We start from the raw sequence: 11,535 nt of genomic DNA on the forward strand, positions 1-11,535 counted from the left end.
GTTTTACAGACGCGGCAGCAGCAGCGACAGCGCGCAAACATCTTGGCAAAGCGCATGCGACAGGATCAAGGGCGGAGGAGTAGTAGCCGCACGGCCTATTCTTCCCTCTGTGTTCCTGTGTTAACACAGCCAAAGCACATCCATCATATTCATGCACAAACAACACAAAGGCCTTGTCATAATTTGGAGTACCCAGAACCGGTGCCGAACATAGCGCGGTTTTGAGAAGCTCAAATGATCGTTGATGTTCCAATTCCCATGGCATTGGCAGAGAAATGCCCTTCTTCGTCAAAGCCAACATCGGTTTTACCACTAGTGGGAAATTCGGGATCCACAACCTACAGTAAGAAGCCATACCTATCAGGGCTCTGACTTCCTTCTGTGTATTTGGAACAGACATGCCAGAAATGTGTTTTATTCTTTCAGGTGTCAATCTTCTCCCCTCCTTTGACAGGAGGTAGCCCAAATAGGCAACCTCCTGACAACAATATTGAAATTTCTTAAGCGAAGCTTTGTGACCATTTTTTGCTAGATGAACAAGCAACAGTATAGTGCCTTCTTTACAGGCATTCTCAGAATCTGCAGCCAAAAGCAAATCGTCAACATATTGAAGCAGCGTGCAAGTTGGTGGCAATTCAAGGGTGTCGAGCTGCACTTTCAAAGCTCTACTATAAATACTGGGACTTTCAGTATACCCTTCAGGTGCCCTTGTAAATGTAAATGAGAGTCCCCCCAAGATGAACGCAAACAGATATCTGCTTCCTTTATGTATAGGAATACTAAAGAAGGCGTTTTTCAGATCCACAACGCTAAAGTGCGTAGCCGTAGCAGGGATCATTGTCAATATCGTCGTCACATCAGGTACAATAGGAAATTGTGGGGCGACCACTCGGTTAATAGCACGAAGATCAATTATGAACCGGTATGGAATTGCATTGTCGCCTTTCTTATATACGGGCAGGATCGGACTGTTACACAAACTACCTGTAATCTCCTCGATCACCCCACGATGTACAAAATCGGAGACAATGCATTTCAAAGCACGTTCGCCTTCGACTGATATTTTATACTGCGGAATGCGCGGCAGTTTCACCCCATGTTTCAGGACTATTTTAACAGGCTCAATCTGTAACACTCCGACATCATTGTCGTCCACCGCCCAGAAACATTCCGGGACAATGCTAAACTCGGGAGGTAAAGGTCGAATCAGAAACTGAGAATTAGGAAGTTGCTGTGGTGAAACCGTCAGCTGTACTCCATCCGAAGAACAATGGATTACTGCGTTCAATTTCTTTAACAAATTCAACCCCAGCAAATTCTCTCCACAGTTTGAAGTGAGAAGAAAGGGGCAATGGTCCGTAAAGGGACCCAAAGAAACGGATACCGGTGCAGAAAACGGACAGACAGTTGGTACACCAGAAAACCCTACGGAAACATTTGTTTTCCCTGACAGTGGGATGTTTGGAACCCGAGAATGATCAATGGAGCACTTCTGTGCTCCAGTATCAATCAAAAACTGGTGTTTCCTATTCCCTACTAATAATTCAACGTAGGGGCCTTTCTGATTAACGGGAATAGGCGAAGGTTCCAAACCCTGCTTCGGGCAATCCTAATGGAACAGAGCCTCGTCAGAAGGAAGCTCTTCAGAAAGGTAGGCAGCAGAAGGGTGATCAAATATGTTTCTCAAGTCCATACTCGAGGTCTGATTTTCCCGTGAAAAAGGTTGCTGAGAATCTTGTAAAAGCTGACCTCTGTCAGGGCCCCCTGCTCCAGGGCGGCCCCTAGGTCGTCTACCCATACCCCCAAACGCATTGTTTGACCTCTGGCGAAGGACAGGGCACTGTGCTCGCCAATGACCTTCCTGGTGGCAATAAGCACATTGATTAATATTCACAGGACTCAAAGGAGTATTTCCTTTTGGGACGTACTGACCTCTAGTCTGTGTCGTACCTCCTCTGGGGTTTCTAACAATTTGTTGTAATAATACTTTGGTTTTCAAATCTCCCTTTCTCTTTTCAATTTTTTCCTTCTCACTATTAACACGGTTCTCATAATACTGAGCCATGTGCAAAACATCAGATTGAGATTTTGCCTGCCAAGCGCTCTCGGAGGACATAATCTGTGACTGGATGTCAGGTAACAATCCACGTACAAATTTGTCCACGAACAATCTTTTCCCCGACTCTGTACCTAAATCCTGTCCACTGAAGTCAGAAAATACCTGGTCGAATCTATTAAAAAATTCGGTGGCGCCTTCAGTTTTCCCTTGGACACAGGCCGTAAGCTTGTCCCAAATAATCCTTTTCTCTGGAATTATAGTTTTTAGTTTCGTAACAATCCTATCAGGTAAAGTAAGTATTACCTGTGGTGGTTTCTCGCCAGCTAGTCTTTCTCCATCAATTCTAATCATATTTGCCCACGTATCTCCCAGCCCTGGCACATCGTCTATTGTCCGAACCTGTTTCCATACATCTACGGGTAGGAGTACAGGGAATAACAAGTCAATGTCACTCAAGGTGAACACAGAGGACTGTAAAACGGACTCTATTTCTTTGTAAAACCCCGTCGGGTTTTTCCTAATATCGGGAACTGATTGTCTAATTGTGTTCACTTCCTGTTGTGAAAACGGGACGTGAACAAATTGCGATACATAATGTGCAGGGATATCCACAGCGGGGGCACCAGTCCCAGCGTTGGCGGGGATCTCAACTTTTGGGACAAAGGTCGGAGGAACCTCTCTCATAGGCAACTGAGATATAGGTACCTCCGGCCGCTTACTAAGCAACAGGGCCAGGTCGAGCGCTAAGGCAGCTGTCGAAGTATCGGGCGAAAAAGCCCTTTTACAAATCCCCAATAATTCTATGGGGCAACTAACCCTCTTCCTTACATATTCCTCTTGCAGGTGCTGTACCATAACCTGAATTACCTTCCTTTGCATTTCTACTGTATACTGACTATACGTGTCATACACTTCGTCTGGCGGTATCGATGAATCCGAGATCCATCGAACCGCATCCTTAGTACAAATTCGTACTTCCTCAGGTGCCGATATACGGCACGGAAGGAACCGTTTCTGTACATATATTCTATCGTCTTCATCATCCTCATCTCGTGATTTTTCGAAGTCTTTCCTAAACTCAAACAATCTTACAACATACCCATCTACTTTCTGCTCTGTGTCCCTCGAAAGTGCCAAAGCATTCAGATCTCTCACCCCTTGTGGAAGATCCAAATTTTGTAATCTACCCCACATCACACACAAATGAGTCCCCAGACCTTCGATAAAAACATTTTTCTTGGGAAAACTATTCAAATTAGATAATGTGGAAAAAACATTAACTTGATCGCCTTTCTCCATGCAATGCTTGGCCCATGCAAACAATTCCTGTTTCTTATCTGCAGAAACAGTACTACGGGTCACAATCTTTGATCATGCACCTGGATCGACTTCAGTCAATACGGGGCCACTCGGGAGCGGAGGTATAGGTAATTTTAACAGAGGTGCAACTATCGGTGCAGAAGGAAGGGGCGGTGCGATAGGTGGTGGAGGAACAACAACCAAAGGACTAGGAACAATAGGTTGTATAGGGGGAACAGGAGTAACAACGGGAGCGACAACAGGAACGGGCAGGGCGCCCAAAATAGGGGCATACGGAGGTGGCGCTGAGGCATCGGGCCTGCGTTCATTTAATAACTTCTCAATAAATTCTTCAGAAACATGGAAATCTTTAGAGGGGTACATTTTTTGGAGTGAAAAGGCTCTATCCATATTTTTAACTAATTCTGACCGCTTTTCTTTATCATATAATAATGCTTTTTCAGCGTTTGTTTTATGACGACGTGCATGTTTATCCCTACTTTTAAGCTGCTTTAATGCTTCTTTCTTCCAACTCTGTAACACATCAAAGGCTGCTGGTCTAGCCTTTTTCTTTAACAAAATCGATTCCAAGTGTTCAATACGGGGGATCTCAAAACTACCGTTGATTGGCCACTGAAATTCGGAGGCATGTCTGGTCTGTCTGTGCCAAATATCATTAAATACTATACTTCCAATGCCATACTTACAGTACATAGTACACGCCGGCGACCCCTCCTGTGGTGCCGGGCGGCTAAATTCCAAGGATTGTCGATCGCTGCGGAACAGAGCCCTAAAGCAGCTAGACAATTTCCCAGGCATTTCACAAAAAATTGGTGTTACCTGGTTCAATAATTGTGTCTGCAGATACAATACGCCAAATTCAAATTGTCAGGGTTAAATTAAGAACCGGGTCACGATTGCACCTGACCAAACCTAAGGAGGACCGTACGGTTTACCAAAGAACTTACCTAACGAATTTTACCTTGTGTTTGGTGGTTTCGGCAAATCTGCCCGCCTCAAAATTGGACCCTCGTCAAGATGCCGTGTCAGACCACACGACTATCGTCCAAGGATCGGATCGTGCAGCGCTGACGAGGTATCGCGTCTCGATCGGGCCCACAGAATCACACCGTCCGATCCCGGTTCGATAGTCTGTGTCAACCTTCAATGATCCGGCATCAATCTTGAGGGTCCCTATTCGGGCGCCAACTGTGGAAACAGAGAAATTGATATGAGGCCGGGAAGCCCAAAGGAAACGCACCAACACAGGTTACAAAGAACATACAAAGCGCTTTATTCAAAGATACAACAATTACCAAAAGTCAATTGACAAAAGGATAGCTATTCGCCCTCAGAGTAACAGAACGAACTATCAACGGTAGTTCGCCGTGTTAGTGTGAGAGACCGTACATTGGGGTACTCAGGTTTTTATACTTTTTATCCAGCTCTGGCCAACCTCCTCGCGGGTTAACCATTCCTAGAACCAGGCCTAGAGTTCGTTGCCAGGTCGATCCCATAATGTATGCATTTCGATCAGTTTCGCTGATACAGTTGTTCATTTACACATAGGTCAGGGAGAGGACAAGGTCTTAGTTCGCGACCCCAACAAGTGGCCTGCAGGCATATTACTTATTCATGTGTGCGGAGGTCACAACGGCCAGAATCCCACCCGAAATGTCATTCGGCCTCCATTTTGTTATTCAGGGTGACTTCCACACTACAAGAGAACCTAAAATGGCGGCTAAATCCAAGATGGCGATTCACACAATACATTAAGGTCAAGACCTTGCCGCGGAATCTATTTACATGATGTTTTTAGACAACTTGGCGTAGGCCAACATGCATTCAAACAATGCGATTGGAGGTATAATATTATTTCGATTTCGACAATTATGGGAATGATTTCATCAATCAGGCTGATTGAGTAATGTGCACTTACACATGGCCTGCACACCTTCACTTCGGGGCCCTGTTTGAATGTTCAACATGACAATTGTCTTCCGTCATGTCGAAGTGACCAACCATTGATGTATCCATGTGCGTGCCATCACTGCATCAGTGAACACTGGCTTTGTTGCAGCGTGTGGCACATGCATGTTTTGCCACACTATTTTGCATGTTCAATTTCATGATGTCCATCTCACATGGATGGGTGACAGTACTGATTTGCTACCATCTGGGTGTCCTTGTCAAATCTGCCATGGCTATGCTACGTGCCATCTGTGTGCTGGCAAGTGTCATGTATGTGGATTGTCCATGCCACTCACAGGCTGATGTGTGATGCCAGTGCTATCCAGCATGCAGCACATATGTTACTTTTCCATCTTGGAGTCCTCACCGTCTGCCTTTTGCCTCCTCTTCCAACTCATTCCCAGGGCATGCATGCCAGAGTTATTGTCATGTGTGACATGTGTCATTTATGTACTGGATGTTTGCCTCGTCATGCATATGTGTGTGGGCTATGGTGCTCATGCCTGATTTAATTACTTTTCTTTTATGTTTTTCAGGTGATGAGGCACTTGATGCTGTTGAGGAGGAGGAGGAGATGGTGCAGAGGGAGGAGTACTCACAGCCACAACCAGGCACCAGTGGAGGACGTGGGGTGATGGTGGGTGAAACCCCATTACTCCTACAGACCATGTAGGAACTGTCCAGGGGTGTCTCTGGGTACACCTCCGGAGACCTCTATGAATCAGGTGCTGAATCGAACATTGAGACATATGTCCCATCGCAGGTGAGTGTTTCTGGCAGGGATGCTGTTCTTTCCAACCCACCTGCACTGGGGGTAGACCCCTCTATGGGGCATTCAGTGTTGGAAAGTCTCCCAGTGGCAGTTATGGATGCAGGGTCACACTCCACAATATTTGCTCCTGTTACTGGGCCAGCAGATCAAAGGAGGAATGCAGTCCTGCAGCCTCAGGTAGTGCCAGCACAGCAAGGTGCACATCACCTTGCCCCAAACAGGTTTGGTGCCCGCCACACCAGGCAATACTGTGTGGGAGAACTCCATGTACACCATAGCAGCACAACAGGGGGCATCGTGTGAGATGATGGCTCAGGCCGTGGATAGGGTGGCCACTTCCATTCTCCCCCCTTAAAGGCAGGTGGAGCTCCAGCAGCAGGCAACAGAGTCCATTTGCCACTCACACAGGGAGGACATGTTGCCGTCCAACAGGGACTGACGGGCTGGACTGGAGACTCTGCGCACAGCCATATCTGCAGAGTCACAGGCCCACAGGGATGCCCTGAGGTTAGAACACAGGTCCCTCAGAGATACTCTTTGTGAACTTGAGGTGTCCCAGAGTACAAAGTCAGAACATCAGCTGGAGCAGCTGACACACATACTCTCAGCTGAGCTCCAGGCAACCCCTCAGGAGATCAGGGCATTACAAGAGGCCATGCAGGCAGAAATACGTGCTACCCGTGAGGTGCTTCCTGGGGATCTCCGTACCATCATCCTGCAGAACCAAACCTTTCAGACCTGCATGCTTGCTGCCATGGAGGAGCATGTCAGGGCTTTGTGTGGTCTGCCTCCCATATCAAGCCCACCTTCTGATGTAGCACCAGAGGGTGATGACAGCGACGGCAGTTCTCCCACTGTAGGGTAGCCGTGCAGGCCATGAGCCCATGGAGGTTTTTTTTTCTCAACATCCACGCATGTGGGTGTTGGGGTGCACCCTGTACTTCGTCCCTCCTGGGTGGCCTTCCCCCCCGCCCTGGTCCACACATGGCTATTTTTGTTTTTTTAAAATCTTTTTTGGGGTTTTTCACATTTCATTCCGATTTGCTAAGTGAAAATAGTATTCAATTCATTTGTTATCTTTATTTCTTCTTCTTATTTCTATTTTTCATTTTCATTTTATTTTCAATCTTGATTTCTTATTTTCATACTTATTTTTATTTGGTTATGATTCTGATTTTTACTTTGTTATTTTAATTTGTTCTACTTTATATTTACTTTTGCTTTTTCTATATTTCATTTGCATTTACATTTCTGTTCCTAACCATTTTCTTTCAGATTGCGAAATAATGTTACAGTGTGTTGCTTTGTGTGGCTCCCGTAGGCAGCCACTGTATATTCCAGCTGGGCACATGCAGGCTTGTCCTGTCTTTGGGTTAGAAACTTGGGTTCCTGACACACACACCCCTCCTGCTTCCCCTTTCCATGGGCTCGCAAAGGGTGTGACCAAGTGACAGTAACTTACACAGAGACATTGGGCTCCAATAAGTTGTGTGGGCAGTCTGTAGTCCAAACTGTGTATACATCCCTAGTGGGGATTGCTGTTCATTTCTCCACTGCATGGTGGATTTATATATGGTTTTACATCCAGGAATTTTTCCTTTTATATATGTAGCTTCTTCATGTCTTAACGAGCCCGTCTCCTTTGCAGATGCAGTTCATGTTGTATGCAGTACACTGACACATTTGCCCACCAGCAACACTCTGCAGATGGAAGGGGTCGATGTGCTGCCTTAGTCAGGTTGTGACACTTGCACTACTTATGTTGCCACTGTTGGATCCTGTACTGATGTTTTGTCTTGCTGGTATTTCTTCTTTTTTTTCCATTACTGAGAGGAAAATTTCCCTGGCCGGTTTCCATTTGGGACAGTGCACTTTGTGACACTTGCATCATGTGTTGTGCATTCATTTGGTTGCTTTCACATTGCATGCCATGGTGTGTTGGGTAGCTGAGATGGGGAGGGGTTGGGTGACATGCCACTATTTGGATGTAGTATTTTGCAAGGGGGTAGTCCTTCATGCTGCATGAATGTATGCTTTTTACTGACACAGCATTAGGTGTCTTTAAGTAGCTAGGGATGCACACAATGTAGCACTTCCAGGTGAACAATCTCAGGGTGGTATGGTTGTGACACTTGATTGTCCCTTTTGTCATCATCTTTGATTGTCAGCTGGTATGTGCCAGGCCTGTGTGCACTCCGCAGGGGTGGGATTTTAGGTGAAGTAATTTGCCACAAGCTGGGTACGGGCTGCCACACCACGTACCCTTTCACCTCCCATGCTCAGCAGCCGTGCATGTGGTTGGGGATGTGGGGGCACCACCATGTCCACCGGCACGCCCCGCCAGGTTGCAATGTTGTGCAGGACACATGCTGCCACTATGATCCCGCCACTACTGGGGCGCACATAACAGCTGCCCACCAGAGCGGTCAAGGGAGCGAAAGCGTGACTTGAGCACTCCGAATGTGCGCTCCACTATGCCCCGGGTTGCAATATGGGCTGTGTTGTATCTTACCTCGGGTGGTGTGGTGGGGTTCCGAATTGGCGTCATCATGTAGGTACTCAGAGGGTAGGCACTGTCCCCTGTGGAGGTGATAATGGTTCTCATTAGTGGGGTTTTCACATTTCTCAGTGTCTGACATGCATGCATGTGCAGAGGCATTTATACTCACCAATTAGCCATGTGTCGCCATGCCGCTCAGCTTCCAGGTCCCGGTTTAGGGGTGACATTCTGAATATGAAACTATCATGGCTGGACCCAGGATAGTTGGCATATACTGAGGTCATGATTCCCTTGGCATCACATACAACCTGCAGATTGTTGGAATGCCAGCGCTTGCGGTTTTGATAAATGTGCTCAGTGGCCTTGGGAGGAAGTAGAGCCACATGGGTGGAATCAATGGGTCCTAGCACTTTGGGGAGGTGTGCCACCCCGTAAAAGTCTTGGACGACAGTCTGCCTTTCTGCAGGTGTTCTGGGCATGTATGTGTGCCTAAGGATTGAGGGGCCTGCAGTCATGATGGCCAACACCTGGTGTAGACAGCGTGACTGTGTGGCCTGTGAGACACCCCCAACTATGGCACTTGTCCGCTGAAATGACCCAGTAGCCAAGAAGTGCAGTACATTGAGCACCTTTTCTAAGGGGCTCAGTGCTTGGGAGCACAGGGTGGGTGATGCGAGTTCATCCTCCCACCCTCTGACCAGTTCTAGGATTATTAGTGGTGGAAACCTGTACCTCCCATACACCTGGTCATCAGGCATCCCAAAAAGGCTGGTCCTGGGTAAAAAAAAAAAAGAAAATGTGGGCCCTGGCTATCCTCCTCCTGCGGTGTCCTACGACCACTGCTGCGAGGAATGGTATATTCATCGTAACGTATGAGCTTGTTTGTTGTTTGCGTGCACTTTTATGCTGCGCGGGGCCGCTTATGCCTGCTTCCTGCTGGCGTACGTGGTTCCGGATTAGCGCATCTTTTTTGGTGCACGGATTTCCCCCTGTTCGATTCCACGAATACGTGTTGTTAGCGCACGTGTGGGCGTTACGAGCATTTACCTCCCGTACTTCCGCCGTAATGGCCACATTTTCACATGTTGTTCCCCATTCTGCATGTTACACCCCATGTTCCACCCACTTTTCTTGTGTGCGCTACACGATGTGCACTTTCCCTGTGTGCGTCACGCACGCCATTTAGTGATGTGTGCGCCCGCGTGCGCCACCCACAGATTTGGCGCACATCCCAGGTTTTACAAGCGCAGCGCATTCCATGAATCGATGAATGGCTGCATGCATGGCTTTTGCACGCGTGCACTGCGATTTTCACCCTTGCGCTCCCCTTTTCGGAGCACATTTATTCCATGTATTACCCCGTTTATTGGTTCTGATTAAAGCGACGCCGCTTAAAAGTTGCCCAAACCGGTTGACATTTTTGGTTTGGGATATTCTTTTTATCGGTTGCAGATACCGGAGTAAAAGAAACACACAATATCGGAATTGAGTAATGGCCAAATGTGCGATGGCCACATATTCCAACGAGGGTTAATTAAAAAGAAAACCACCATTGGAATGCACGTGTGTCAGCAGGCCTTTTTAGTAAAATAAGATACATTGCCCCAGAATATGGGTCGCTCTAGGGTAGGCGTCACTTTTTTTGAGTAAATTAATGACATTTTTTGAGATTATTGATTGCTATTGAAACTGTGCAATATAATAATATTGGCTTCTATATGCTCGGCTATTCAGTGGACTGAATGGAAAAATAAAAGGGCTTTTTTCATTCCTATCGCTTTTAGGTAGGTGGTACACCACTGCACTCTAGCGATAGTCTTTCTTTGAGGGAAAGGATTGTTCTTCCTGAGGTATAATTTTGAGTGATGGAAGCACTTTGAACTAGTGGGATAGGAATTTTCCTTTCTTGTGATATTTTACGTACAGAAAAGTATCCATTAACTGTGCAAGGATATTAATGCATTCAATTAAAAATACCGCCTGGCATGACCTATGTAAGTTTCAAGGATGGTATGTGGTCTAAATAGCATAACACACTCCACCATCAGCATGTGTAAACAATGGGCCTCATTACGACCCTGGCGGTAGGGGGTTAACGGCGCCAGTAGAGCTGCTGGCGCCGTTAACCCCCTACCGCCAGATTACAAGGTCCGCTCGCGGGACCCGCTAAGGACGCCTGGGTTTACCATTGTTAGCATGCTCCCCATTCCCATTGAGCCCTATGAGGGAGGCCATTCAACACCCCCTCCTCCTTTTTCACTCTTCTTTCATTAAAATATTACAAATAAAAACCACATTTATTTTCCTACCATGTTTTATCTGCTAACTTAACTCACTATTTAGAACACATTTTAATACTTTACCAGCACACTCTAAAACCTACACTGCTACTACAAGCTTTTGCTCATAGCCTTATTGACCTCAGGAAGGTTTATTTTCTCTTGGGTTAAAACCCTTCCCCCAAATTATGGGCCTCAACATTCCCCTGCATCATAAGTTGAGGTCAGGTCATTATACCTCAACAATGGCCCTTCCCTTGGTCTGGACTGCTATATTATTCTAGGCACACATTGCAATATATTCCATGCAAGGTGAAAATACTGATATTACCACCAAATGGCACAAAGACAAAATAGTGCTACCACATGCGATAAAAAAACAAGCAATTTACACCAATGTTATTAATTATCAATCCGTTCCTTCATTGAATACTTATTTATAGGGTGCCAGAGTGGCACTTCAGTGTGACTTTTGGGTTTTTAGTTAAAAGATTTCGAATATTACACCAATCATTTTCAAATGTTCACACTTTGGAAGCGAGCTGTAGGTTTTCACCATTTCTTTTAATGGTAAACTATTTTTAATGGATGGTGCCTTTTGTCAATTGCTGCTCAAATACAATGGGTAATAAGGTCAAAATTAGAACAGACAGTT

The sequence above is a fragment of the Ambystoma mexicanum genome, chromosome 13 (genome assembly GCF_040938575.1).
Source record: "Ambystoma mexicanum isolate Mex_15411 chromosome 13, UKY_AmexF1_1, whole genome shotgun sequence".
NCBI lineage: Eukaryota > Metazoa > Chordata > Amphibia > Caudata > Ambystomatidae > Ambystoma > Ambystoma mexicanum.